This window comes from Pelophylax lessonae (assembly GCF_965119305.1).
Source record: "Pelophylax lessonae genome assembly, chromosome: 1".
In the NCBI taxonomy this organism is placed as follows: Eukaryota; Metazoa; Chordata; class Amphibia; order Anura; family Ranidae; genus Pelophylax; species Pelophylax lessonae.
The window spans coordinates 379,918,347-379,946,005 of NC_138768.1; the positions used below are offsets into that span (position 1 = coordinate 379,918,347).

General features: G+C 46.5%; 1 protein-coding gene across 1 annotated transcript in view; it reads left to right on the forward strand.

Annotated features, from left to right (window-relative positions):
* Positions 1-27,659, forward strand: part of JAK2 (Janus kinase 2) — a 365,079-nt gene that overhangs the window by 209,349 nt on the left and 128,071 nt on the right. The gene's annotated exons all lie outside the window — the stretch shown is intronic.

Consider the following 27,659-nt stretch of genomic DNA (forward strand, 5'->3'; position numbering starts at 1 on the left):
GTTCAACATGGCACCTCGTGGCAAAGAACTCTGAGAATCTGAAAAAAAAAGAATTGTTGCTCTACGTAAAGTTGGCCTAGGCTATAAGAAGATTGCCAAGACCCTGAAACTGAGCTGCAGCACAGTTGTTAAGATTATACAGCGGTTTGACAGGACAGGTTTCACTCAGCCTACCCATGGTTGACCAAAGAAGTTGAGTGCACATGCTCAGGGTCATATCCAGAGGTTGTCTTTGTGAAATGGATGTATGAGTGCTGCCAGCATTTCTGCAGAGGTTGAAGGGGTGGGGGGTCAGCCTGTCAGTGCCCACACCATACGCTGCACACTGCATCAAATTGGTCTATATGGCTATCATCCCAGAAGGAAGCCTCTTCTGAAAATGATGAACAAGAAAGCCTGCAAACAGTTTGCTGAAGACAAGTAGACTAAGGACATGGGTTACTGGAACAAAGTCCTGTGGTCTGATGAGACCAAGATAAACATATCTGATTCAAATGGTGTCAAGCATGTGTGTTTGCAGCCAGGTCAGGAGTACAAAGACAAGTATGTCTTGCCTACAGTCAAACATAGTGGTGAGAGTGTCATGGTCTGGGGCTGCATGAGTGCTGCCGCCACTGGGGTGCTGCAGTTTATTGAGGGAACCATGAATGCCAACATGTACTGTGACATACTGAAGCAGAGCATGATCCCCCTCCCTTCAGAGACTGGGCCGCAGGGCAGTATTCCAACATGATAACGACCCCAAACACACCTCCAAGACGACCACTGCCTTGCTAAAGAAGCTAAGGGTAAAGGTGATGGACGGGCCAAGCATGTTTCCAGACCTAAACCCTATTGAGCATCTGTGGGGCATCCTCAAATGGAAGGTGGAGGAGCGCGAGGTCTCGAACATCCACCACCTCCTTGATGTCGACATGGAGAAGTGGAAGAGGACTCCAGTGGCAACCTGTAAAGCTCTGGTGAACCCAATGTCCAGGAGGGTTAAGGCAGTGCTGGAAAAAAATGCTGTCCACACAAAATATTGACACTTTGGGCCCAATTTAGACATTTTTACTTAGTGGTGTACTCACTTTTGTTGCCAGTGGTTTAGACATTAATGGCTGTGTTGAGTTATTTTGAGAGGACAGCAAATGTACACTGTTATACAAGCTGTACACTCACTACTTTACATTGTAGCAAATTGTCATTTCTTCAGTGTTGTCACATGAAAAGATATAATAAAATATTTAGAAAAATGTGAGGGGTGTACTCACTTTTGCGAGATACTGTAACTAAGTTGCAGCTATGCATTAATTGAATGAATGGAAAGTAATCTGAGCAGAAAAGGGGGAAATTGAGAATATTCCACTGGGAGTTGTGTACAGAATGATAATATTTACAAAATAATGTTTGTCTTGTGGCACAGTGTCTACAACTGTATCGGGCCATTCATTGCCCTATATGGAGTGGCAGATGTAAAGGGACAAGTGTCCATTTATACCCGCCGACATCTGATCCAATCCTATCTGCTAAAAACAGACGGATGGGAATCTGTTCCCCATCCGTCTGCTGGATCGGATGGTAGTTGGAGGTAAATAGACAGGTGGTCCATTTACATCCGACTGCCCATAGAGAAAAGTGGGCTGTGTCCATGTCTGCTCTGCATAAGTGGAGCGGACGCAAAGGATCCCCTGCTGAGCATGCAGATCTGCTGGTTGAGTCCACCCGTGTGAAAGAGCCCTTAGTCAGTACATTTAGGGTCCATTCACACTAGCGCGACTTTTCAGGCGACTTGGTCGCCTGACAAGTCGTGGTCGGTCGCCTGCCATTGATTAGCACAGGACCCGTTCTAATAGGAGCGACACAAGTCGCTCCGACTTAGAAAAAGGGTCCTGTACTACTTTGGGGCGACCTGGAGGCGACTTGAATTGGCTTCAATTATATGAAGTCCGTGCATGTCGCGCCGAGGTCGCGGTGCACGCTGTGCACCGTGACTTCACAGGTCGCCCCAGCAAGTCGTGGCGCCCCTGTCTGAATGGGCTCTAAAAAGTGCACAGTGGACGTTTACTAATCTTGTAAACTTTTTTTCCTCTTTTTGATCTGGTAATTCTTCCTAATATTGTTTTGGTTTTGTTTTTGTTTTTTTTACTTTAACGTGGCACTCAATGCTTTCATACACTCCTTTAACCACTTGCCTACAGGGCACTTTTACCCCCTTCCTGCCCAGGCCAATTTTCAGCTTTCAGCGCTCTCACGCTTTGAATGACAATTGCGCGGTCATGCTACACTGTACCCATATGAAATTTTTATCATTTTTTTCACACAAATAGAGCTTTCTTTTGGTGGTATTTAATCACCTCTGGGTTTTTTATTTCTTACAAGAAAAAAGACAAAAAAATTTGAAAAAGAAAGTTTTCTTATTTTCTGTGAGTAAATTTCGAAAATAAATACATTTTTCTCCTTCACTGATGTGCGCTGATGAGGCGGCACTGATGAACACTGATAGGCTGCACTGATGGGCACTGATGAGGTGGCACTTATGGGCACTGATGAGGTGGCACTTATAGGCACTGATGAGGAGGTACTAATATGCCGCACTGATGAGCACTGATAGGTGGCACTGATAGGCAGCACCGATGAGCACTGATAGGCGGCACAGATGGGCACTGAGAGGCGGCACTGATCTGCATTGAGAGGCGGCACTGATTGACACTGACGGGTGGCACTGATGGGCGGCACTTATGAGCACTGATTGGCAGCACCATCAGTGCCCACACTCAGTGCCCATAGTGCTGCTAGTCAATGCCGATCAGTGCCTAGATGAGCAGGCACTGATGGGAACTGACTGGCAGCACTATGGGCACTGAGTGTGGGCACTGATGGGGGGCACTGATGGCGGGCACTGTGGGCAGTTATGGCATTTTTTTTTTCTCTCTTGTGTAATCAGGGCACTGGTGATCAGTGCCCTGATTACATTTCTCTGTGTCCCCTTACCGCTAATCGGCTATCCTCTTCCTCACACGCAGTCTCTGTGTGAGGAAGGAGAGCTGGCAATGAGAGATGATCTCATATGTTTACATTTGAGATCATCTCTCATTGCACGTTCCGATCACGTGGTAAATTGCCGCTGTGATTGGCCATTCACCACGATCTGTGATTGGCTGTGTCCAAGGGACACGGCCGACACAGATTTTCCCCAATGCGCGCTCGCGGGAGCGCTCGGGGAGCCTGTTACTGGGAGGCCGTATAAAGACGGCCTCCCGGAAATTAGAGCCCGCGCTGTAGCCGTCTTTCGGCTATAGCGCGGGCGGGAGGAGGTTAAACACTATCTGAACAGTCAGCATTACAGTGTATATCCTATTTTCCTCTCTTGCTGCTTGCCTTGTTGCTGGTAGCCTACTACTACACTTACCTGGTAATTTTTTTTATATTAATGTAGAACAGAAAATTGGTAAATGGTTTTACATCATTGAAGATGCAGTACGTCATCAGCACACAAAGTTGCTAGTCTTCAGCGATTTAATGTTTCAAAGCTGTCAAACCATATCTCCTCTGTCAGACAAAAGAAGCTTCCTCTTGGTAAACATGCAGAGAACTTTTTGATTGAAATGTTGGTCTGCGAATCAGGCATGCAAATAAGGGCTTCTGCCCATGCCTTTTGAGCAACTCTTCTGTCCAAGAGTTGACTGACTTTTCTCTTATGCGTGAGAGTAGTGAGGCTGATGTTGGCCTTCTTAAACACAATCCCATTTGCCCATTTACACTCCAGACTCAAATACTGAACATTCTGTCATCATGGGACAGATCGGGTAAATCTCTGGACAAACAGATGTGCCTGTCCCCAAGTACCAGATTGCCTCTGGCCTGTTGGCTCACAAATACTGCCCTGAATTTGAGGAAATGCTGATATCTTGGAGGATCCTCCCAGTAAATGGCAAGGTGGGATGAAGTCTAGATACTTTGTTGGTGCAGGGGACTTGCACACTGTCTTCTGATCAACATTCTGGAGTTCTGGGCGGTTACAATGCGCTACATCCCAACTGGTCTGTTCCAATTAGAATCGATTTAGACCACAACACAGCAGTGATGTACATAATCCATCAGGGAGGAACCAGAAGTCCTGCCAAAACAAAAAAGTTTTCTGTCTTTGGATTAAATTAACTTCATGACAATTGGCAGACGTATTTCCTCAGCCAGCAGTGCCTAGATTTGGGGCAGTAGGCTCTGCACCTTGGAATTATTCCAGAACCTGTATCACAGATATGGTCTCCAAATGGGGACTTTCTGGCTTCTAGGTTCAAAAACATACTGAACAGGTATTTTTCCAGGATCCTCTGGTAAAAGCAGTAAAGGATCTTGTGGCCCAGTGGGTACAGTACTGGCTGATCTACCCTTATATTTCAGTTACGGTTGCTAGGGGTTCCTTGAGCAATATGCAATTTCTGCCTCTCAGATAAGATAAGTTCCCTTGATCTTTTTAGAGAAAGGCTGCTCTAATGTAAACACAGAAGAGGTACATGGGGAAAGGATGAGATCAAAGACTCATTTTGAATGACTAGTGCGGTGGTTCTTAACCTTGTTGGAGGTACTGAACCCCACCAGTTTCATATGCGCATTCACCGAACCCTTCTTAATTGGAAAATTAAAATATGATTTTTTTCAAATTCAAAACATAGGTATATATTTAGGTATATATTTATTATACATAGGTGCACAAAATGAACAAAACCATTAAAACATGATTTTCACACAAAAACATAATAATGAAGATTTACTGCAAATCAGTGTGACTTGGGGGCATCAGGAGGGCACACACTGGGGGGGGGGGGGGGGGTTGGGAGGGCATACCATGGGGTGTCAGGGGGGCACACACTGGGGGGGAGGTGTTGGGAGGGCATACCATGGGGTATCAGGAGGGCACACACCAGGGGGCATTCACAATGCTTTATTGAGCTAAATGAAAAGGACATGCATTTCCATTTGTCAGCTAACAGCACCTCTATGCTAAGCTGCAAACTCAGCAGACGTAGCATAGAGGTGCTTGTAAACTAATCCACCATGTACAGCTAGCTGAGCCTACCTCCAGGAACATTCACTCGGCTCCCTCTGCTCAGCTGCTCACACTTTCCTCTTCCAGGCGGTCGCGATCTCTGTGGTCAGGTACATCCCCATCCCGCCCACTCAAGCAGCCTGCAGGAGATAGGCTGGAAACCTGCTGGGGGAGGTACAGGGGGCGGAGCATCAAGTGTCTTTTTGTAATGGCTATGAGTTGTCCCAACCACAGCTCTGATTTCCCAGGGTACGCTCAGCCTCACAATCAGTAATATTTTCTCGGGGGGGGGGGGGGGGGTGTCATCACGAATCATACGAGTCGGGTGTGTGTCTTGACCTCCGCCGAACCCGCGAGACTGACTCACCGAACCCCTGGGGTTCGATCGAACCCAGGTTAAGAACCACTGGACTAGTGCTTCAGTTGTAAACAATATAAATAAATTGCCTCACAATGGTCAGTGAGGGTTTGTTTTAAAGCTGAATTTGCCTAATTATGGGGTTCCCATGTGTGCATAGTGCTGTATTAGGTACAACTACTAGTTAATTTCTGACACTACTGTAAGCACTAAGCTAATCAAGGCAATGCTTTTCAGAGAATCTCTAAAGAAGCCTATTCTCCAAAATTTGTTGGTGGTGGTTTGTTTACCTACAGTGACCTGGAAGCAAAAGGGACTCTGTTCATCTCGGATACATTGAGCCCCACACTTTTTTTTTGTTGGCTGTGAGAGTCTGCCATTCTGGAAAACATAAACATTCTGCAGCCCCCACTGGCCATGAACATAGGGGTCATCTGGGCTAGATCTAGGCTTAAGATGAGGGATTTCTATTTCTCTGTCGCTCATTGACAGACGCAGTCCTTTTGATTAGTAACACATTGGGTTATACTGCCCTCTACAGGAGTAGGACACTAGACGGAAGGAAAACTTTCTGGCCACACCTTAGGGGCAGTCCCAAAGGGTATATCCTCTCTCTCTCTGCTACAGGAAGTCAGTTTTTTCTGTCTAGTTAGGAGTAAGGACCTAAGTTCCTTGCTGGGATCTTTGGTCCTGGCAAGATTTTTTTTTAGAAAGACTTTTTTAATAGACAGCTTTTTTTCTCCAGTTGTTCCTGTGAGATCTTCAAGCAAATACGCTGAACTGGGCGACGGGCTGGATGTTGAGATCCAGTGGTCACCCCAGTCAGCCTGCGAGCGCGTGCAGGCCCTAGCTCTGCGCTGGGTCGGCAGCGACATAGTCCCACTGGACAGGGACTGACCCTGCGAGTTAAACGTCTCGCCTGGACGCCAACGACCAGTTGGAAACTGAGTCACGGCGTCCGTATTGGTCGACAGCCCCCCCACTTCGGTGGAGAGGGGTTCTGTCAAGAGTTGACGCCCCACCTGGTTCCGGTATGGTGAGTAGAATGTTCCCCCTTTCCCCCTGACGGGTTTGTTGGTGGACGCGGGCCCCTCCCTGGGTGGTCGGATGCTCAGGGTCCTGGGTCTCCCCTCTATCCTATAACAGGTCACAGATCCCCCAATTGAGTGTGATTGTGTGAATAAAAGACCAGGAGGCTTGGTTTGGGAGCGGACTATCTAAAGTCACTGTATAGTGGGCAATGTTAGGGGACTATGACTAAGGTCAGTGGCAATACTGTGATGATGGCCATATACAAAGAGCATCCTACCTGATAAGATTGCAAGACAGGCCGATGCCTGTGCCGGGACTACCGCCATCCGCAGGCCTCCGTCCTCCCGCAGGCTGCCATCCTCCCACAGGCCGCCATCCTCCCACAGGCTCCCGCAGGCCGCATAGGCCAATAGCTCTTTCGCAGGCCGCTGCCATCTTCCACAGGCCGCCGCCATTTTCCCGCAGGTCGCGCGGGGCCGCCATCTTGGCGTAGCCTCATGTCTCCAGCATAGGGGTGGCCATTTTGCAGATGACCAGCCACCTCGTGGAGAAACATGGGAGGCGTCGGAAGGCGTGTAAAGGGGCGGAGCCGCCTCCTTTACCTGGGAAAAAGGGCCAAAGACTTCCTGTCTGTAACAGGACAGCGCTGAGGCAGGTTGATAGAAAACTTCTGTGCATCAGGTGGTGAGCCTTGGGGTCTCTCTCTCTCTCTCTGTGGGGTCCAAAAGACACTGAAAATACAAAGCAAAAAAGGGCGCACCAGCCTAGCGCATTATCCTCAGCAAGTTTATTTGGATAAAATTGTTTAAAATCAAATACTCACAAACAAACAAGAGGCTCTGAGGAAGAGGCACAGCCTCGAAACGCGTCAGCCCTCTGCTTCCAGTAAAGACGTTGATCCTCTGGTAGGAGGCAGGTGTATGGAATTGATGTGCCTGAAACTTCTTGTTTGTTTGTGAGTATTTGATTTTAAACAATTTTATCCAAATAAACTTGCTGAGGATAATGCGCTAGGCTGGTGCGCCCTTTTTTGCTTTGTATTTTCAGTGTCTGGTCGACCACCCTGGTCGTAAGGGGCAGCAAAGCCTAGCCATCATGGATGCCTAATACCAGTACGAGTTCCAGGATTGAAACAGCCTGAGGACCAGGTTCCGAGCGCAGGAAAGGGGGTGCTGTCCAGCACCTATCTTTTTTGGGGTCCAAAAGAGCAGGTAACACTGAGGGGCGCTGTTGCGCTGGGGGGATTACAAAAAAAAAAAAAAAAGTTTTTTTACTTTGCAATTTTTTTGTCGCTGGCAAGTGTCTTGTATAATCATGGACCCTGCCACACATGTATCCCCACCTGATCCCCTCGAGGTGGCCGCAGGACCCTCCAGTACCCCACTTGTAATTGATGCATTATCAACAGTTTTGGAGTCTTTGGTATCCCGGGTGGAGGTGGCCTGTCAGGGACGGGGGTCAAGAAAGCGACCCCCGCCTACCCCTATTTCATCTGATACTTCAGATTCGGATTCTGAGCTGGTCACTGCAGCTGCAGGTCCCTCTTCTGGGGCTGCGGTCTCAGGTAATGTCTCCTCAGACAGTGAGGAGGAGGTTCCTGCCTCCGCCATAGCACAAGAAGAAGCGTTGGTGGACGCACTAGTTGTGTCTGTCCGGGAAACCTTAAGGCTTGAGGTTACACCGGCAGAGGTAACCGAGATGGAAATTCCTTTCGGTACTAGTAAACGTGCCAAAATGGCGAAGGTTTTTCCTTTACCCAAATGTTTTGGCAATAAGATTAAAGAGGAATGGGATCATCCGAAACGAGCTCTGGCTGTTTCCAAACGCATTGCTAGGCGCTATCCGTTTGAGGAATCCCTCATTAAGAAATGGACGGTACCGCCAGTGGTGGACCCACCAATTTCCAGACTAAATAAAACTTCTGTTATCCCGTTGGAGGATGCTCCGTCCTTTAATGATCCGGTGGATCGAAAGGTAGAAGCGGAGTCCCGCACCATTTTTTCCCTGATAGGATCAACCTTTAGGCCAGTGGTTACCATTGGTTTAGTTTCACAAACATTAACAGAATGGGCCAAATTGTTACGCCGTGACTTAAAGGGGAGAAGTATCCCCCCGGCAGCATCTGATTTGATGGAGCAAATCCTACAAGGACTACAGTTCATCTGTGACGCCGCCCTGGATGCCACTCCCCTGTTAGGGCATGCATCCATGTCAGCAGTGGTCCTCAGACGTGTATTGTGGTTAAAGTGCTGGTCGGCGGATCTAGGTTCCAAGAAAACTTTGACTAATCTCCCTTTTCAGGGGGATCGCCTGTTTGGGGCCACCTTAGATGAGATTATAAAGGATGTCACTGGGGGCAAGAGCACCTTTTTGCCACAGACTGCTAAGGGCAAAGGACCTCGCAGCAGGCGAGGACCTTCCTTTACCGCCCATAAAAGGTTTGTTCGCTCCGCTGGGGCGAGCGAGAAGGGCAAAGCTCCTTCAGGGGGTTTCAAAGGACGCTGGTCGGGTAAACAAAAGTCCGGCTCAGCCAAACCTGAAGATAAAACCAATACAGCCTGAAGGTGCGCCCCCACCCATCTCTGGGGTGGGGGGACGTCTTCACCGGTTTCCAGATCCATGACCTTCCTGAAGCCCGGATGAAGGGGTCCAGGAGGACGTGCGGTCGGAATACAGGATCGAGTTTCGATCACTTCTACCGGTGCGATTCTTCCCTTCCAACATTCGTATGCTACGGGGAGCGGTAGTTCCCGTTCCTTGAGCAGAACGCTTTCTTCACTTTTTTCAAAGATCATTTCCAGTTCCCTCCAGGAGAATTCTTCTTCTAAAGGGGATTCTATTCTAATGGAATCGGAATCCCGATTCCCTGGACAATCGGATCCGGTTGAGCGAACGGACCAGGGAGTCTCTGGTCTGGGGGCTTCGGTCTCCAATGCTCACCCAGGGGAAGTTACTCCTTCCGATAGAATCCAGGTTTCCGATAAATGTGTGGGAACTGAGAATGATCAGATTTTGTCTGATTTACTTGATCGAGCAGCTCCAGGGCAGCCGGTTCGGATCCAGTTGGCCACGGCTGTGGCTTAGGTCAATCACCTAGGGGATTGGCAGGCAGACTATCTCAGCCGTCAGACTCTGGATCAAGGGGAATGGTCCCTTCATCCAGAGGTATTTCACCAGCGGTGCCTTCATTGGGGCACCCCGCATGTGGATCTGTTGGCATCTCGGCTCAACAGGAAGGTGCGGAGGTTTGTAGCATGCACCCGCGATCCTCTAGTGGACGCAAAAAGCGCAATGATCGTCCCGTGGGGGCAGTATCAGCTACGGTATGCCTTTCATCCTCTCAGGTTACTGCGGGAACTTCCTCGCAGGATAGAGGTGGAGGGAATTCCAGTTACCCTGGGAACTCCGGACAGACCTCGTCGAGCCTGGGACGCCGACTTGGTGAGGCTAGTCGCGGACGCTCCTTGGAGACTTCCTCTCAAGGAGGATCTGCTGTCTCACGGACCGATCTTCCATCTTGCTTTACAATTGCTGGCTTCAACGGCCTGGCCATTGAGACTTGGGTACTGAAGGACAAGGGTTTGTCAGCTTCAGTTATTCCTACTCTAATCAAAGCAAGGAAGGCGACTTCCAGCAAAGTCTATTATCGCACATGGAGTTCTTATATTGCGTGGTGTGAATCGCTTGGATTTCCCCCACGTACCTATTCGGTGACCCGAATCTTGGCCTTTCTGCAACAGGGGGTTGAGCAGAAGCTGTCCTTCAGCACTATCAAGGGTCAGGTTTCAGCGTTAGCAATCTTCTTTCAGAAACCTTTGGCTACTCATTCCTTGGTGCGGAATTTCATCCAGGGGGTGCGACACTTGGCTCCGCCGGTGCGCGCACCCTTACCGCCCTGGGATCTTAATTTAGTGTTGTCGGTTCTTCAGAAACCTCCCTTAGAAGATATTAGGGAGATTCCCTTGGTTACATTATCCCAGAAGGTGGCCTTCTTGGTGGCTATCACTTCTGCACGCAGGGTGTCAGAACTAGCCGCATTATCTTGTCGTTCCCCATATCTGGTGGTTCATAGGGATAAGGTGGTTCTTCGTCCGAATCCATCCTTCCTTCCTAAAGTGGTTATAGAGTTTCATCTGAATGAAGACATTGTATTGCCTTCCCTGTGTCCTAAGCCCAGCCATCATCGGGAGTTTGCATTACACTCCTTGGATGTGGTTCGGGCAATCAGGGTATACTTGAAAACTACGGACTCGTTTCGTAAAACGGATTCACTTTTTGTGGTCATGGATGGCCCCAAAAAGGGGTTGCCTGCTTCTGCCGCGACTATCTCCAAATGGATCAGACAGACGGTGGTACAGGCTTATTCTATTAAGGGTCGGGATCCTCCGTTCCCTGTCAAGCTGCACTCCACTCGGGCGCTTAGTGCTTCCTGGGCCTTCCGCCATCAGGCGTCAGTGGTCCAGGTATGCAAGGCGGCTACCTGGTCGTCGGTTCATACCTTTACAAAATTTTATAAAGTTGATGTGATGGCATCGTCGGATGCCTCTTTTGGCCGCAAGGTTCTGCAGGCCGCAATTTGAGGAGACCGGTGGTCTACCTCGAGGGTTTTTTTACGTTGGATTTTCAGTTGAGTCTCATTATTTGATTTAAATGAGCCTTTAAGACTTCTAATCGGCACCAGTTGGGCCTTCTCTAGATTTGAATTTTTCTGTTATCCCACCCCTCATTTGTTGCACTGCTTTGGGATGTCCCAATGTGTTACTAATCAAGAGGACTGCGTCTGTCAATGAGCGACAGAGAAAAATGGATTTTTGTGAAATCTTACCGTAAAATCCTTTTCTCTCAAGCTCATTGACAGACGCAGTACCCGCCCCTCGGTTTTTTTGAGTGGGGTTTGGTTAAATTCTCTGACACTGCTTTGTGACATAACTGACTTCCTGTAGCAGAGAGAGAGAGGATATACCCTCTGGGACTGCCCCTAAGGTGTGGCCAGAACGTTTTCCTTCCATCTAGTGTCCTACTCCTGTAGAGGGCAGTATAACCCAATGTGTTACTAATCAAGAGGACTGCGTCTGTCAATGAGCTTAAGAGAAAAGGATTTTACGGTAAGATTTTACAAAAATCCATTTTTTCCTGCTTTTGTGAGTGCATTTTTTTTCTTTATGTTGATGTTAAAACTACTTATACGAAAGTGTCCTCTCTGCTCGTATCTTTAAACACCTTCTGACCGCCCCATAGCAGATATACTGCTATAGGATGGCTGTTCTGTGCAGAATTGCGTATATATATATACTGCACTTTCGCCTATGGGGCGTGTGCCTTTTGATTTTTTTCAGAATTGTCACTCTTTTTTACTTTATAGCTCAAAAAAATAAAAATCGCAGAGGTGATCAAATACCACTAAAAGAAAGCTCTATTTGTGGGGAAACAATTGTGCAATTATCAGTTAAAATAACGCAGTGCCGTATCGCAAAAAATGGTTTAGTCATTAAGGGTTGGTAAAACCTTCTGGTTCAGAAGTGGTTAATCAAGAACACTCACGAAAATTTTTAAACTTTTTTTTTTTTTAATTCCTCAGGGGACTAAGCGCATATAGCAGTTGTTTCTGATCTGATTGGTGAGCCCATTGTGGATTAAAAACACCTCTTTATTTGTTAATGCTGGCTGTAGCTCATCTTCAATTTGAGGTCCAATTTATTCATTTGAGGCAAGGTACAGTCTGCACTGAGCCCTTGCCCCCTCTCTTAGCTGACTGTTAATTTACTATAATAAATTCACAATTGGCACTGCAGGGCTGTGTGATAGAATTGGCGGTTGCTAGGAAACCTACAGGGCATAGGCAGCTCTTTCTCAGCCCTGACAGCACTGACTTCTCATTCATAATAGTAAAAGATCATTCAGCACTGCAGGGCTGTGTGATTGCTTTGCTTTTTCTAAAACGCAGTTATGGTGCATAGATCCCACTGCCCTGTAGTGCTGAGTGGTCTTTTACTACTATGCATGAATGATCAGCGCTGTTAGGGCTAGTGCCATGTATGACACAGTCCCACAGCGCTAGGTAATCTGTTGTTGGCAGTGCTGGTCTGTAGAGCAACCTCTGCTGCCAAAGACCAGCGCTGTTGCTCACAATTCTGTCTCCTTGCTAGCTGAATGCTCACGCAGCAGGGGGCAAACTGTTTGACCTAGCTGTTTATCAGTGGTAGGATGGATTTGAACAGAACCAAGTGCTATATACATTATATAACCAAAAGTATTGGGACGCCTGCCTTTACACACACATGAACTTTAATGGCATCCCAGTCTTAGTCTGTAGGGTTCAATATTGAGTTGGTCCACCCTTTGCAGATATAACCACTTCAATTCTTCTGGGAAGGCTGTCCACAAGGTTTAGGAGAGGTTTATAGAAATGTTTGACCATTTTTCCAGAAGCGCATTTGTGGGGTCAGGCACTGATGTTGGACAAGAAGCCCTGGCTTGCAGTCTCTGCTCAAATTCATCCCAAATGTGTTATTTTGGGTTGAGGTCAGGACTCTGTGCAGGCCAGTCAAGCTCCTCTACCCCAAACTCGCTCACCCATGTCTTTATAGACCTTGCTTTGTTCACTGGTCCAAATAATTTGGTGGAGGGGGGGTTATGGTGTGGGGTTGTTTTTCAGGGGTTGGGCTTGGCCCCTTAGTTCCAGTGAAGGGAACACTTAAGGCACCATCATTCCAAGACATTTTGTACAATTTCATACTCCCAACTTTGTGCGAACAGTTTGGGGTTGGTCCTGTGCACCAGTGCATACATAAAGACATGGATGAGCGAGTTTGGGGTGGAGGAACTTGACTGGCCTGCACAGCCCTGACCTCAACAGAACCCCTTTGGGATGAATTAGGGCAGAGACTGTGAGCCAGCCCAACTCGTCCACATCAGTGCCTGACCTCACAAATGCGCTGGAAGAATGGTCGAACATTCTCATAGACACACTTTTAAACCTTGTGGACAGCCTTCCCAGAAGAGTTGAAGCTGTTATAGCTGCAAAGGGTGGGCCAACTCAATAATGAACCCACGGACTAAGACTGGCATGCCATTAAAGTTAATGTGTGTTTAACCACTTTACGACCGGCGCACGACGATCTACGTCGGCACTCAGCCCCGGCCAGGCAAACTGACGTAGGCCTACGTCAGCACAATTTGCCGGCCCTGTGCGCGCTCCCGCGCGTCCCCGCCGCCGATGATGACTCGATTGGGTTCAGAACCGATCAGTCATCAGGTCCAGGCCAATCATTTTTGGTCTGGACCTGTTGATCGGTCCTGCCCAATCAGATCATCCTCTAAGCCTGTGAAATGTAAACACAGGCTTAGAGGAGATGTGCCCTCCCCCCACAACGGTCTTTTCGGATCCAGCGTGAGAGGAGAGCACATCTTACTGTGAGTACTGCACCAAGCACACCCACACACAGTTAGATAGGCACATTTCACCCCCGATCGCCCCCCCAATTAACCCCTACAGCACCTGACACAACACACACTATATACAGCATATAGCATATACCTATATACCTGTATAAGTGTGATTTGTGAACAGGTGTAGCCCTTGCGACCCCCCCTTTTCCACTCAAATTACCCCCCACCCCCCCCTAATAAAGATTTAACCCACTGATCCCCCCTGAACCCCCCCTGATCACCGCCGTTAACCCCTACACCCTCTGTCACATCAGCACTAATACAAACGCAATATACGGTGTTATTGTATTTTTGTATTAGTGTCATTGTGATCAGAATTAGCGCAGGCGACTAAGTTTCTGTCCCAAGAAGGTTTAGGGTCCCCGCCACCCGCCCAATAAAGATTTAAGCCCCTGACCCCCCCCTGATCACCCCTACACCCCCTGCCATAACACACACCGTATACAGTATATAGCATTTTGCTATATACCCGTATAAGTGTGATTTGTGGTCAGGTCTAGCGCTTGCGACCCCCCTTTTTCCACTTGAATTACCCGCCACCCCCCCCTAATAAAGATTTAAGCCCCTGATCCCACCTGATCCCCCCCTGATCACCGCTAGTTAACCCCTACACCCTCTGTCACATCAGCACTAATACAAACGTAATATACTGTGTTTTTGTATTTTTGTATTAGTGTCATTGTGATCAGAATTAGCGCAGGCGACTAAGTTTGTGTCCCAAGCAGGTTTAGGGTCCCCCCCACCCGCCCAATAAAGATTTAATCCCCTGATCCCCTCCTGATCACCCCTACACCCCCTGCCACAACGCACACTGTATACAGTATATAGCATTTTCTATATACCTGTATAAGTGTGACTTGTGACCAGGTTTAGCGCTTGCCACCGTTCCTTTTATCCTTAGGATACCCGCCAGTCCCTTCCAATAAAGATTTAAACCCCTGATCCCCCCCTGATCACATCCCGTTAACCCCTACACCCTCTGTCACATTAGCACTAATACACACATAATATACTGTTTTTACTGTATTTTGTATTGGTGTCATTGTGACTTGAGGTTGCGCTAGCTAGCTAGTTTCTTTCCCAAAGGAGGTTTAGGGTCCCCGCCACCCCCCCCCAGATCCCCAGCGCATAGTTTAGAAGTAACCCCTTGATTGCCACACACGCACGCACGCACGCACGCACGCACCTACACTTCCATTTCTAGTATAGTGTTTGAACAGATCAATATCTGATCTGATCAGAACTATACTAGCGCCCCCATAGTTTAGGGTTCCCAAAACGCGGTGTTTGCACGATCAGTACTGATTCCGGCCAGCACCTGCGTTTAACCCTTTCACCCAGGCAAGTGTAGTAATCAATAGATTACTGTCACTTGCAAAAAAACACAAGACACAAAACCGCTGTGTTAGCAGAGTCAGGCCTGATCCCTGCTAGCATTAGCAGTTTTTTTTGTAGCGCTTGAAATAGTCTTCGACAACCAGGTGCTTTTATTACCTGTGAGTCGCATCACTGTACGAGTAAATTTAGTTGCCAAAATGACCAAACGTTCGTACAGGGATGAAGAGCTTCTCAGTTATATGCTGACCGAGTCATCTGATAGCGAAGGGGAAGCTACAATGACCGAATTAGTGTCAGTATATGAACCTGATGATGGCAGCGGCTCCCTGACAGATAGCTCCGACGACAGATGGGTCCCTGTTAGACCCAGGCGTACCCGACCCCATTCTGAAGTTGTTGTGATGCAGGAATCGCAGGGTGCTCGTATGGAGCAGAGTGTGGGTACTAGTGCCGCTCATCCTTCTGGCGACCTGGCAAGCGCCAGCGGCCTAGTACAACCTGGACCTAGTACAACCAGCACTGCAGTAAGACCTGGTGACGTGGCGAGTCCCCTAAGTGCAGTTGAAGCTGGTGCGGTGGCTAGCACAAGTAGTGGCCCGCAGCCACCGCGTATTCGAAGACAGGCCCGTAGAGCCCATAGTGCCCTCCCTGATGCGCTGGCATTTCCTAATTGGCAACCCACCGATACTACAGCGCCAGTACTTCCCCCATTCACCGCCCAACCTGGAATCCACGTGGAGACAGCTGGTTTTACGCCCCTGAACTTTTTTGAGCTGTTCTTCACGGAAGATCTTTACAGATCTATTGTGGATCAATCAAATTTGTATGCACAACAGTTCATCGCCGCCAACCCAAATTCACACCTTGCCAGACAATTCGGCTGGAAACCTATAACGGTTTCCGAATTTAAGATCTTTCTGGGCCTTTCCCTCCACATGGGCATAACTAAACAGAGTGAATTGCGGCTATATTGGTCCACTAGCCCAATTCACCATATGCGCATGTACTCTGCCTCTATGTCCAGGACGAGATACGAGCAAATTCTGCGATTTATGCATTTCAGCGACAATGAACTCTGTCGTCCTCGGGGAGACCCTGCATACGATCGGCTCCACAAAATTCGGCCCCTCATAGACCACTTCAATCAGCGGTTTGCAGCCTTGTTTACCCCCGAACAAGTTGTCTGCGTTGACGAGTCCCTGATTAAATTTACTGGCCGCCTTGCTATGAAACAGTACCTCCCCAGCAAGCGTGCCAAGTACGGGGTCAAACTGTATAAATTGTGTGACAGGGCCACAGGCTATACAGTTAGTTTCCGGGTCTATGAGGGAAAAGATAGCTGTGTGGAGCCCCCCAACTGCCCAGACTACATAGGGAGCAGCGGTAAGATCGTTTGGGACTTGGTGTCACCCTTATCCGGAAAGGGGTACCATTTGTACGTGGACAACTTTTATACAAGCGTGCCACTATTTAGTCACCTTCTTGATTTACAAATTGGCGCATGTGGCACCGTGCGACCTAATCGCCGGGGCTTCCCCCAACGGCTTGTAGATTCCCGTCTTAGTCGGGGGGCGAGAGCCTGCTTGAAAACGGACAAATTACTTGCGGTGAAGTGGAAGGATACACGGGATGTTTATGTTCTGTCCTCCCTTCACCCAGACACGACGATCCAAATTCCTACGGCAACTGGCGTTATGGAGAAACCCCTCTGTGTCCACGAATATAACCTTAACATGGGAGGGGTGGACCTTAACGACCAGCTTTTGGCGCCGTATTTAGTTGCCCGTAAAGCCAGACGCTGGTACAAAAAAGTGTCTGTTTACCTATACCAATTGGCTATGCTGAACGCCTTTGTCCTATACAGGGCGTCAGGACGAACTGGATCTTTCCGGGAATTCCAGGAAGAGATCATCCTTGCCTACCTGTACCCAGGAGGCATGCCTGCCCAACTTCCCCTTCCAGATGCAGTGAGCCGGCTGCATGAGAGGCATTTTTCACATGTCCTCCCGAGTACCCCTACCCAAAGATGGCCCCAAAGAAGATGTCGTGTCTGTAGCAAGCGCGGATTTAGGCGTGACACCCGTTATTATTGTCCCAAATGTCCTGACCAACCTGGTCTCTGCATCGGGGAATGTTTCGAGCGCTACCATACACTAGTGGATTATTAGCGTAGGGTACAGCACGACACAGTGTAGGGCACATAAACACAGGGTCTCGAAGGATGTTGGATGTCCATCGACATTTTGAGAGACCCAAGCTGGAAGAGAAGATCGCAGATGATCGCAGTCCCTCCCAAATCAAGAAGTAAAGGAACAGTTAGAAAGAAAAATAAAAGGATCCAAAAACTGTTGTGGTGTCAGTAATTTTATATGTCCTTCTACTCCTTCCTACTATACTTTTTTTCAATGTCCTTTGTTTGTTTTTTCATTCTTTTGTGACCTGTTTCTCTTGCAGGTCCCTTGTCGGCTACCACGCATTGATTTTATATATTCTGACACAAACAGCGTTTGCGCTCAGCATATATGGATACCTTTGCTGATAGCAGCTGTGGTGATTTTCTGATTTCAGCACTGCAGTTAAAATCCTATTTTGGTATACGTGGATAGCGCCGTGTATACCCATCATTAAATTCAGTGGGTGGTTGTTTGGGCGGTTAATGATGAAAATCCAAAAACTGTTGTTGTCAGTCATTTTATATGTCCTTCTACTCCTTCCTACTATACTTTTTTTCAATGTCCTTTGTTTGTTTTTTCATTCTTTTGTGACCTGTTTCTCTTGCAGGTCCCTCGTCAGCTACCACGCATTGATTTTATATATTCTGACACAAACAGCGTTTGCGCTCAGCATATATGGATACCTTTGCTGATAGCAGCTGTGGTGATTTTCTGATTTCAGCACTGCAGTTAAAATCCTATTTTGGTATACGTGGATAGCGCCGTGTATACCCATCATTAAATTCAGTGGGTGGTTGTTTGGGCGGTTAATGATGAAAATCCAAAAACTGTTGTTGTCAGTCATTTTATATGTCCTTCTACTCCTTCCTACTATACTTTTTTTCAATGTCCTTTGTTTGTTTTTTCATTCTTTTGTGACCTGTTTCTCTTGCAGGTCCCTCGTCGGCTACCACGCATTGATTTTATATATTCTGACACAAACAGCGTTTGCGCTCAGCATATATGGATACCTTTGCTGATAGCAGCTGTGGTGATTTTCTGATTTCAGCACTGCAGTTAAAATCCTATTTTGGTATACGTGGATAGTGTCGTGTATACCCATCATTAAATTCAGTGGGTGGTTGTTTGGGCGGTTAATGATGAGTAATACTACGCATTATTCCTGTGCTGATTTCTGATAGGTTCTCTTTTTTTCCGTTCAGCCCACAGGCTGCATGAAAAAAAAAAAAACCTATATGCCAAACAAGGACCAGCAATGTACTGGTACGTTGCTGGACTTTGAGTGGTTATACCAGGATGATGCCTGCAGATTTAGGCATCATCTTGGTATCGTTTTTTACAGCCAGCGGTCGGCTTACATGTAAAAGCAATTCTAGCAGGTAATTGGCCGCTAGACTGCTTTTACATGCAGTGGGAGGGGCCTCCCCCCCCCCCACCGCCGCCTTCCGCAGCCTTCCATGGTTTTTCTCTGGCTCTCCTGTCCCACCGGTTAACCCGAGAGTGCAGCCGGTGGTTCAATTATCTAACCATAGAGCTAATTGGAGATGAGAATGGCTCCAATCATCTCTATGGCCTAAGATGCCGGAGGCTACGAGCATTTTATGACTTCTGTTTCGCCAGAAATAAACAGGGCCATTGGGAAATTGGGAAAGTATTTTATCACACCAATTTTGGTGTGGTCAGATGCGTTAAGGTCAGAGGAGAGATCTAGAGTCTAAAAGACCCCAATTTTTTTTAAAAAGAGTACCTGTCACTACAGATTGCTATCATAGGGGATATTTAAATTCACTATGATAACAATAAAAATGATTTAAAAAAAAAAAAAATTAAAGGAAAGGTGTCAAAATAACATAAAAAAGCAAAAGAAAAAAAAAAAAAAAAAAAAAAAAATTGAGCCCCCCCCCTTACCCCCGGTGCTTGCGCGCAATGGCGCACGCAAGCGGTGGTCTAGTGTCATATGTAAACCACAATTGCAGCATGCATGTGAGGTATCGCCGCGATCGCCAGATCGAGTGCAGTAATTCTTGCAGTAGACCTCCTCTGTAAGTCTAAAGTGGTAACCTGTAGAGACTTTTAAAGGTTTTCAAAAATGTACATACGTTTTTGTCGCTGCGCAGGCATGCGCAATTTTTAAAGCATGTCATGTTAGGTGTCTATGAACTCGGCATAAGATCATCTTTTAAATTTTACCAAAAAAATTGGAATTATATAGTGTATTTGTGCAATAAATTAAAAAAAAATGTATTTTTTTCGCAAAAATTGCGTTTGGAAAATCTGTGCGCAAATACCGTGTGACAAAAAAATTTGCAACATCCACCATTTTATTCTATAGGGCCTCTGCTTTAAAAAAATATATAATGTTTGGGGGTTCAAAGTAATTTTCTAGTAAAAAAAAAATATTTTTTCATGTAAACAAAAAGGCACAGAAAAGGCTTGGTTTTCAAGTGGTTAGAAGAGTGGGTGATGTGTGGATAAGATTGAGTATAAAATGCCGGAACTGTTCAAACACCCCCCTAATGACCCCTTTTTGAAAAGTAGACACCCAAAGCTTTTTTCTGAGAGGCATGGTGAGTCCATGGAGTATTTTATATTTTGCCACAAGTTTCGGGAAAATTATTATTTTTTTTTTTTTTGTTGTTTTTTTACAGAAAGTTGTCACTAAATGATATATTGCTCATGCATGCCATGGGAATATGTGAAATGACACCCCAAAATACATTCTTTTGCTTCTCCTGAGTACAGGGATACCACATGTGTGAGACTTTTTGGGAGCCTAGCTGTGTACGCGCCCCCGAAAACCAATCCACATCTTCAGGTTTTCTAATGGCGTAAATTGCTGATTTTACCCCTGACTACCTGTCACAGTTTCAGAGGCCCTGAAATTTCAAGATGGCACAAAACCCCCCCAAATGACCCCATTTTGCAAAGTAGACACTCCAAGCTACTGGCTGAGAAGTATGGTGAGTCCATGGAATAGTTTATATTTTGCCACAAGTTTCGAGGAAAAAAATTTTTTTTATTTTTTTTTATTTTTTTACACAAAGTTGTCAGTAAATGATATATTGCTCACACAGGCCATGGGTATATGTGAAATGACACCCCAAAATACATTCTGCTGCTTCTCCTGAGTACAATGATACCCCATGTGTGAGACTTTTTGCCAGTCTAGCCGCGTACAGGACCCGGAAAACCAATGCGCACCTTTAGGCTTTCTAAGGGCGTAAATTGTTGATCTCACTCCTTACTACCTATCACAGTTTTGAAGTCCATAAAAAGCCAAGATTGCACAAACCCCCCCCAAATGACCCCATTTTGCAAAGTAGACACTCCAATCTATTTGCTGAGAGGCATGGTGAGTATTTTGCAGCTCTAATTTTTTTTGGAAAATGAAGAAAAAACAGGAAAATGCATTTTTTTTCCTCTTTTTTCAATTTCCAAAACTTTGTGACAAAAAGTGAGATCTGCAAAACACTCAACATGCCTCTCTGCAAATAGCTCAGGGTGTCTACTTTCCGAAAAGGGGTCATTTGGGGGGGGGTTGTGCTGTCTTGGCATTTCATGGCCTCCAAAACTGTGATAGGTAGTCAGGAGTGAAATCAACAATTTACGCCCTTGGAAAGCCTGAAGGCGATGATTGGTTTTCGGGGTCCTGTACTCGGCTAGACTGCAAAAAAGTCTCACACATGGGGTATCCCTATACTCAGGAGAAGCAGCAGAATGTATTTTGGGGTGTCAGTTCACATATACCCATGGCATGTGTGAGCAATATATCATTTACTGACAACTTTGTGTAAAAAAAAAAAAAATATATATATATATATATATTTCCCGGAACTTGTGGCAAAATATAAAATATTCCATGGACTCACCATGCCTCTCAGCAAATAGCTTGGGGTGTCTACTTTCCAAAATGGGGTCATTTGGGGGGGTTTTGTGCTATCTTGGAATTTTAGGGCCTCCGAAACTGTGATAGGTAGTCAGGAGTGAAATCAACAATTTACGCCCTTGGAAAGCCTGAAAGTGGGGACTGGTTTTCGGGGACCTGTACTCGGCTAGACTGCAAAAAAGTCTCACACATGGGGTATCCCTGTACTCAGGAGAAGCAGCAGAATGTATTTTGGGGTGTCATTTCACATATACCCATGGCATGTGTGAGCAATATTTCATTTACTGACAACTTTGTGAAAAAAAAAAAAAAAATATATATATATATATATTTCCCGGAACTTGTGGCAAAATATAAAATATTCCATGGACTCACCATGCCTCTCAGCAAATAGCTTGGGGTGTCTACTTTCCAAAATGGGGTCATTTGGGGGGGTTTTGTGCTATCTTGGAATTTTAGGGCCTCCGAAACTGTGATAGGTAGTCAGGAGTGAAATCAACAATTTACGCCCTTGGAAAGCCTGAAAGCGGGGACTGGTTTTCGGGGACCTGTACTCGGCTAGACTGCAAAAAAGTCTCACACATGGGGTATCCCTGTACTCAGGAGAAGCAGCAGAATGTATTTTGGGGTGTCATTTCACATATACCCATGGCATGTGTGAGCAATATTTCATTTACTGACAACTTTGTGAAAAAAAAAAAAAAAAATATATATATATATGTATTTCCCGGAACTTGTGGCAGAATATAAAATATTCCATGGACTCACCATGCCTCTCAGCAAATAGCTTGGGGTGTCTACTTTCCAAAATGGGGTCATTTGGGGGGGGTTTGTGCTATCTTGGAATTTTAGGGCCTCCGAAACTGTGACAGGTAGTGCAGAGGTGACATGCACAATTTACGCCATTAGAAAACCTGGGAGTGTTGATTGGTTTTCGCGGTCCTGTACACAGCTAGGCTCCCAAAAAGTCTCACACATGGGGCATCCCCATACTCAGGAGAAGTGGCAGAATGTATTTTGGGGTGTAATTCCACATATACCCATGTCATGTGTGAGAATTTTATCTTTTAGTGACAACGTTGTGTAAAAAAAAAAAATAAAAAAAAAAAATAGTAATATTCCCAAAACTTGTGGTAAAATATAAAATATTCCATGGACTCACCATGCCTCTTAGCAAACAGCTTGGGGTGTCTACTTTCCAAAATGGGGTCATTTGGGGGGGTTTTGTGGTATCTTGACATTTCAGGGCCTCCTAAACCGTTAGAGGTAGTGAGAAAATGCAATGAAAAATGTACGCCCTTTGAAATTCTGATGGTGGGGATTTGTTTTTGTGGTCCCGTACACAGCTAGGCTCCCAAAAAGTCCCACATATGTGGTATCCCTGTACTCAGGAGAAGCAGCAGAATATATTTTGGGGTGTAATTACACATATACCCATGGCATGTGTGAGCAATATATCATTTCAATGACAACTTTGTGTAAAAAAAAAAAAAAAAAAATTTTTAGTCATTTTTCAAACACCTGTGACAAAAAAATGAAATATTCAATGAGCTCAACATGCCTCTCAGAACATTCCTTAGGATGTCTACTTTCCAAAAAGTGGTAGTTTGGGGGGGTTTTGTACTGCCCTGCCATTTTAGCACTTCATGAAATGAGATAGGCAGTCAAAAATTAAAGCTGCGTAAATTTCTGTATTTACACCATAGTTTGTAGACGCTATAACTTTTGCGCAAACCAATAAAAATACGCTCATTGAATTTTTTTTTGTCAAAGACATGTAGCTAAATATATTTTGGCCAAAAAAAAATACATAAATTGAGTATATTGGATATTTTTTAAAAGACAAAGTTGAAAATGTCATTTTTTTGCAAAATTTTCGCTCTTTTTTTATTAATATCGCAAAAAATAAAAAGCGCAGAGGTGATCAAATACCACCAAAAGAAAGCTCTGTTTGTGGGAAAAAAAGGACGTAAATTTCGTTTGGGTACCACATTGCATGACCGCACAATTGTCAGTTAAAGTCACGCAGTGCCGAGTCGTAAAATACCCCCTGGTCGGAATGGGGGTAAAATCTTCCGGGGCTTAAGTGGTTAAAGGCAGATGTCCTAATACTTTTAGTAATATAGTGTACTCTTGGCTTCTTAGGGAATTAAAAAAAAAATGTAATTCACTTTGCCACAACACAGCACACATATGAAATGTGGAGACCAGTGCAGAAAACTAAACCTGCATAAAGAATCATATATTTGCCTAACTATTGAAAAATTCTTTTTTTGGATGGGTTAATAGGTAATTGCTATACAGTACTGATATGTAAAGGTTAGCAACTTTTATTGTAGTATTAGGAATCTGTGGAAATATTTGTTGGTTTTAAATCGTGTTCATTTAGCTATGCATCAGTCTAATAATGGATAGCATTCTTGCAGATCGCATCCACAGCCCTTATTGAGTAAAGTAATTGGTTGGCTTTTGAAGTTATTCAGCATGCTAGAAAACATCCTAGTAGACCCAAATGGCAAACTGGTAGCTGTGTACAGCTTTGCTCGTGAACTCCCAGCTCTTTCAACCATGGGAATAGTCCATAAATGGAAGATGTATCTATGATTATAGTTAAATAATCCCTTTCTGTAATGCTAGATCCCTCATGGGGCATAGTGTCTATTTTTGAGAAGCAATAGAGTGTGACAAGCATGTACATGATCTCTGTTAACTTGTTTAAGAGCAGAACAAGCAGCATTTTATGTGACTTGGCTGATTTCGTTGGTGAACAATATTCCTTTGGCATGCACCTCATTAAAATTTGAATGGGAACCTTGTCTTCCTGCTGACAAAGTTTTCAGTACAAACTACGAAAGTTCAGCTTTTATTTTTAAATTCGCACATGTCCGTGTTATTTGAATACTAATAAATATTAAAATATTACGTTAACGTGGTCATTTTTTTCCACTGGTTATTAATCATTTGTGTGCAGAATATTTTCATCTCTATGAAAAACATATTTTTTTGGTTAATAACTTGTTTGGTTTCCTTTGGTTAGCTGACCCCAGATTACCTAGTGGCCTAGTTCAAGAGAGGGCATCTTTCATGTCTTCATAATAGGCCATTGCTTCACCAAAACAACATAGAAAAAGTAATAAGATACTAGAATGCTTGAAATGCTCATAGTTATACTGTGTTTTTATCTTATGAATAACTTTCTTTCATGATCGGACACTGTGTAGATCACATGTATCAAACACAAGGCCCATGGGCCAAATCTGGTCCACCAGGTCATTTCATGTTGCCCTTGCTGCAATTGCAGCACCCCCTTTGTCTCAGCAGTCAGCAGCAGAGATTACAGAACACCTCCACCAGATCCTGCGCTTCTGCATGCTGCCACAGAACTCCCTCATCTTTGCTTCCCCCGGTCTCTGCATTCAGCAGACTCCGGCAGCTGACCCAGCCCTCCCCTGGTCCTCCTCCAGACCCTGGACTTTCTGCTTCCCAGCTCTGCCCCCAGCTTCTTCCCAGCAGCAGCACAAGGTAGAGGGGGTGCACTGTGATGTAAGGGTTCGTGTGGGGGCTCATAACATCTGATGGATGGGGGCGTGGGGTGCTCTGAACATGTAGTCTTACAGATACAACCATCCCATTGAGGGCAACCATAATACTGATGTGGCCTGCGATGAAATGGAGTTTGACACCCCTGGTGTAGATCATTGTTTATGAACCCGTTTTATTATATGTATGTGTGAGGGCAAAGCAACACCGTTGCCTGCTGCCCTCAAGGCCCTCACAACCCCACAAACTGTCTGCTATAGGTCACATTCAGAACGAGTTTTCTATACATAAGTTTTAAACTTCTTTTGACCATCAGATGAGTTTCCAAACTATTAATTGGATGTAGTACATCTTGTGAGAGACCCAAAGCTTTTAACAATATTCACTGAAATCAGTCTTAGCATCAGCTCTTCTCCATAGTTAAATTGCAGTCTCATCCTGCCCTCACCTAATCATTCCTCTGCAGTGAGGTACCAGGAGATAAACTTCCCATAATTGGAGCTTTCTGCAGAGTTTTCACTTCAGGGTATAATTTTGCTATAATGAAGTGACCTTCGGTGGCATGGGCAATCGAAGAGGTAAGTATTCATTATCATTATACTTGGGGAGCTTTTATATATATTTCTCTATCGTTCATTGACGGACGCAGTTCTCTCTGATCCATATCAGTAGGGTAATACTGCCCCCTACAGGAGTAGGACACTAGGCAGAAAAAAGTTCTGGCTACACCTATGGGCAGTCCCGGAGGGTACACCCTCTCTCTTCCTGCAAAGGATGTCAGTATTAATCTGCCTAGTCAGGAGTAAGGACCTAGTTCCTTGCTGGGATCTCTGGTCCTGGCATATAAAATATTTTTTATGTAGATTTTTTTTTTTAGCTAGCCTTTTTTTCTCCGGAACATTTTTTCCTGTGCGATCTTCAAGCAATTATGCTGGACTGGGTGACAGACTGGACCCCTATATTCAGTGGTCACCCCAGTCTGGCCAGCGAGCGCCTGCAGACCGTATCTCCGCGCTGGGTCGGCCGTGACATAGTCCCACTGGACGGGGTCTGGCCCTGCGAGTTAAACGTCTCGCCAGGACGCACACGACAGAGTCTAGGCTTATGTCCCAGTGTTCCTATTTGGCCGACAGCCCCCCTATTCCGGTGGCGTGGGGACCCGTCAGGAGATGGTGCCCGCCTGTGTTCCTGGTATGGTGAGTAAACGTTCCCCCCCCCCCTTCCCTGGTGGATTTTGGGATGGTTGGACCCTCACACTCCTGGGTTTCCCTCTGTCCTGTTGTGACCTACCCCTCCTACCCCCTTCCCCACCCCCTCCTCCCCACCCCCCCTTCCCCCTCCCATGTGGGGGACGGTTTGGGCCTACCTGAGGCGCGGGCCTAGTGTGCAGGCCGCACGGGGGGCCTGGGGAGTGCTCCGTCTGCAGGGCTCAACCGATCGTGCGCGGGGGGGCCTTGGTGTGGGGTTTTTTGCCGTGGATGGGTGTTTGGGGGGTCCTTCTGTGGGTCCCGATTCCCGCAAGAGGCCGCCGTTTTGTTGTAGCCTCTGTCTGGTTCTATGGCGGCGACCATCTTGGTACACCCGTTTTCGGCCATTTTGCGGTAGATTTTTTTGCTGTGGAGTCCGGTGGGAGTGCCTGGAGGACAGTGAGTAATGAGAGTGGTCTCTCCCTCTCTGTGGGGGTCTGTTAGCGCGCGCCTGGCCTCCTTGGGGGGAGCTGTAGCACTGCGGGGGTCGCCTTTTTAAAAAAAATTAAAAATTTCATTTTTTTTTTTTACATTTCTGGCGGGTTCCTCAGGTTCAGTATGGACCCTGCAGGCCATTTGTTCCCACCAGACCCCCTCACGGAGGCTGCAGGGCCTTCCGGATCTCCACTGTCTGTCTGATGCCTTTTCGTCAGTTTGGGAAGCATTTGGGCCCGGGTGAAGGTGGTAGGTATGCTAAAACGTTTCTGCGCCTACCCCTGCCTCATCTGATGTCTCGGAGTCTGAGTCTGGCTCAGCCACCACAGACGAGAGGCCTCCCTGCCGGGTCTGTTACCTGTCTCCTTGGATGATGAGGATGACATTTCTACCTCCCCTGCCGCGACAGGCGCTGGTGGATGCACTGGCTGTTTTCGGTGTGTGACACCCTGCAATCTGGAGGTCGCATCGGCGGCAGCACCTGGGGCGCAGGTGGCATCTGGCACTCGCATGCCATCTGGAGCTGCTCTTTTTGCTGGCTGCTCATGTAGGAGTTCCCCTGGGGTGTCTAAGCGGCCGTTAGATGTTGCCCTTTTGGGAGTCTCTGGTGCAGAGGGCTGTTCCGCCTTTGGTGGACGTACGGTCTCTAGCTTGACTGTACGACTTGGGGACTTGGGGGATAGGATGTCGCAGGCTGTGGCCTGCAATCTGTACTCCCTGGCATAGTCTGCACTGGGAACAGTGTATGTTTGCCCTTGCCACGCAGACTCTGCCTGATAGGCGGAGTTCCACTGCCGTGACTTGGTGTGGGGCATGTCCCTCTTGCCCTGGGGGAGCCGTTGGACCAGCTGGCGCAGGGGCTGCAATTTGTTTGCAATGCCACGTTGGTTGAGGCTCCCTTGTATGGGTCACCTTGTCGTTTTCGGAGTGTTGGTCTGCGGATCAAACTTCTAAGATGGCCTTAATGGATCTCCCCTTTCGAGGGATCGCCTGTTTGGCACTGCCCTGGATGACATTATATAAGGGTCCCACGGGGCGGGAAGAGTGTTTGTTTTCTTCAACAGGCTAACAAGGGTAAGGGCCTTCGTCGCAGTCGGGGTTCTTCCCTTTTCGGCTCGCAAACAGTTTCTTCGTCCCTCGGGGACGGTTGATGTGGCAAAGTCCTTCCAGA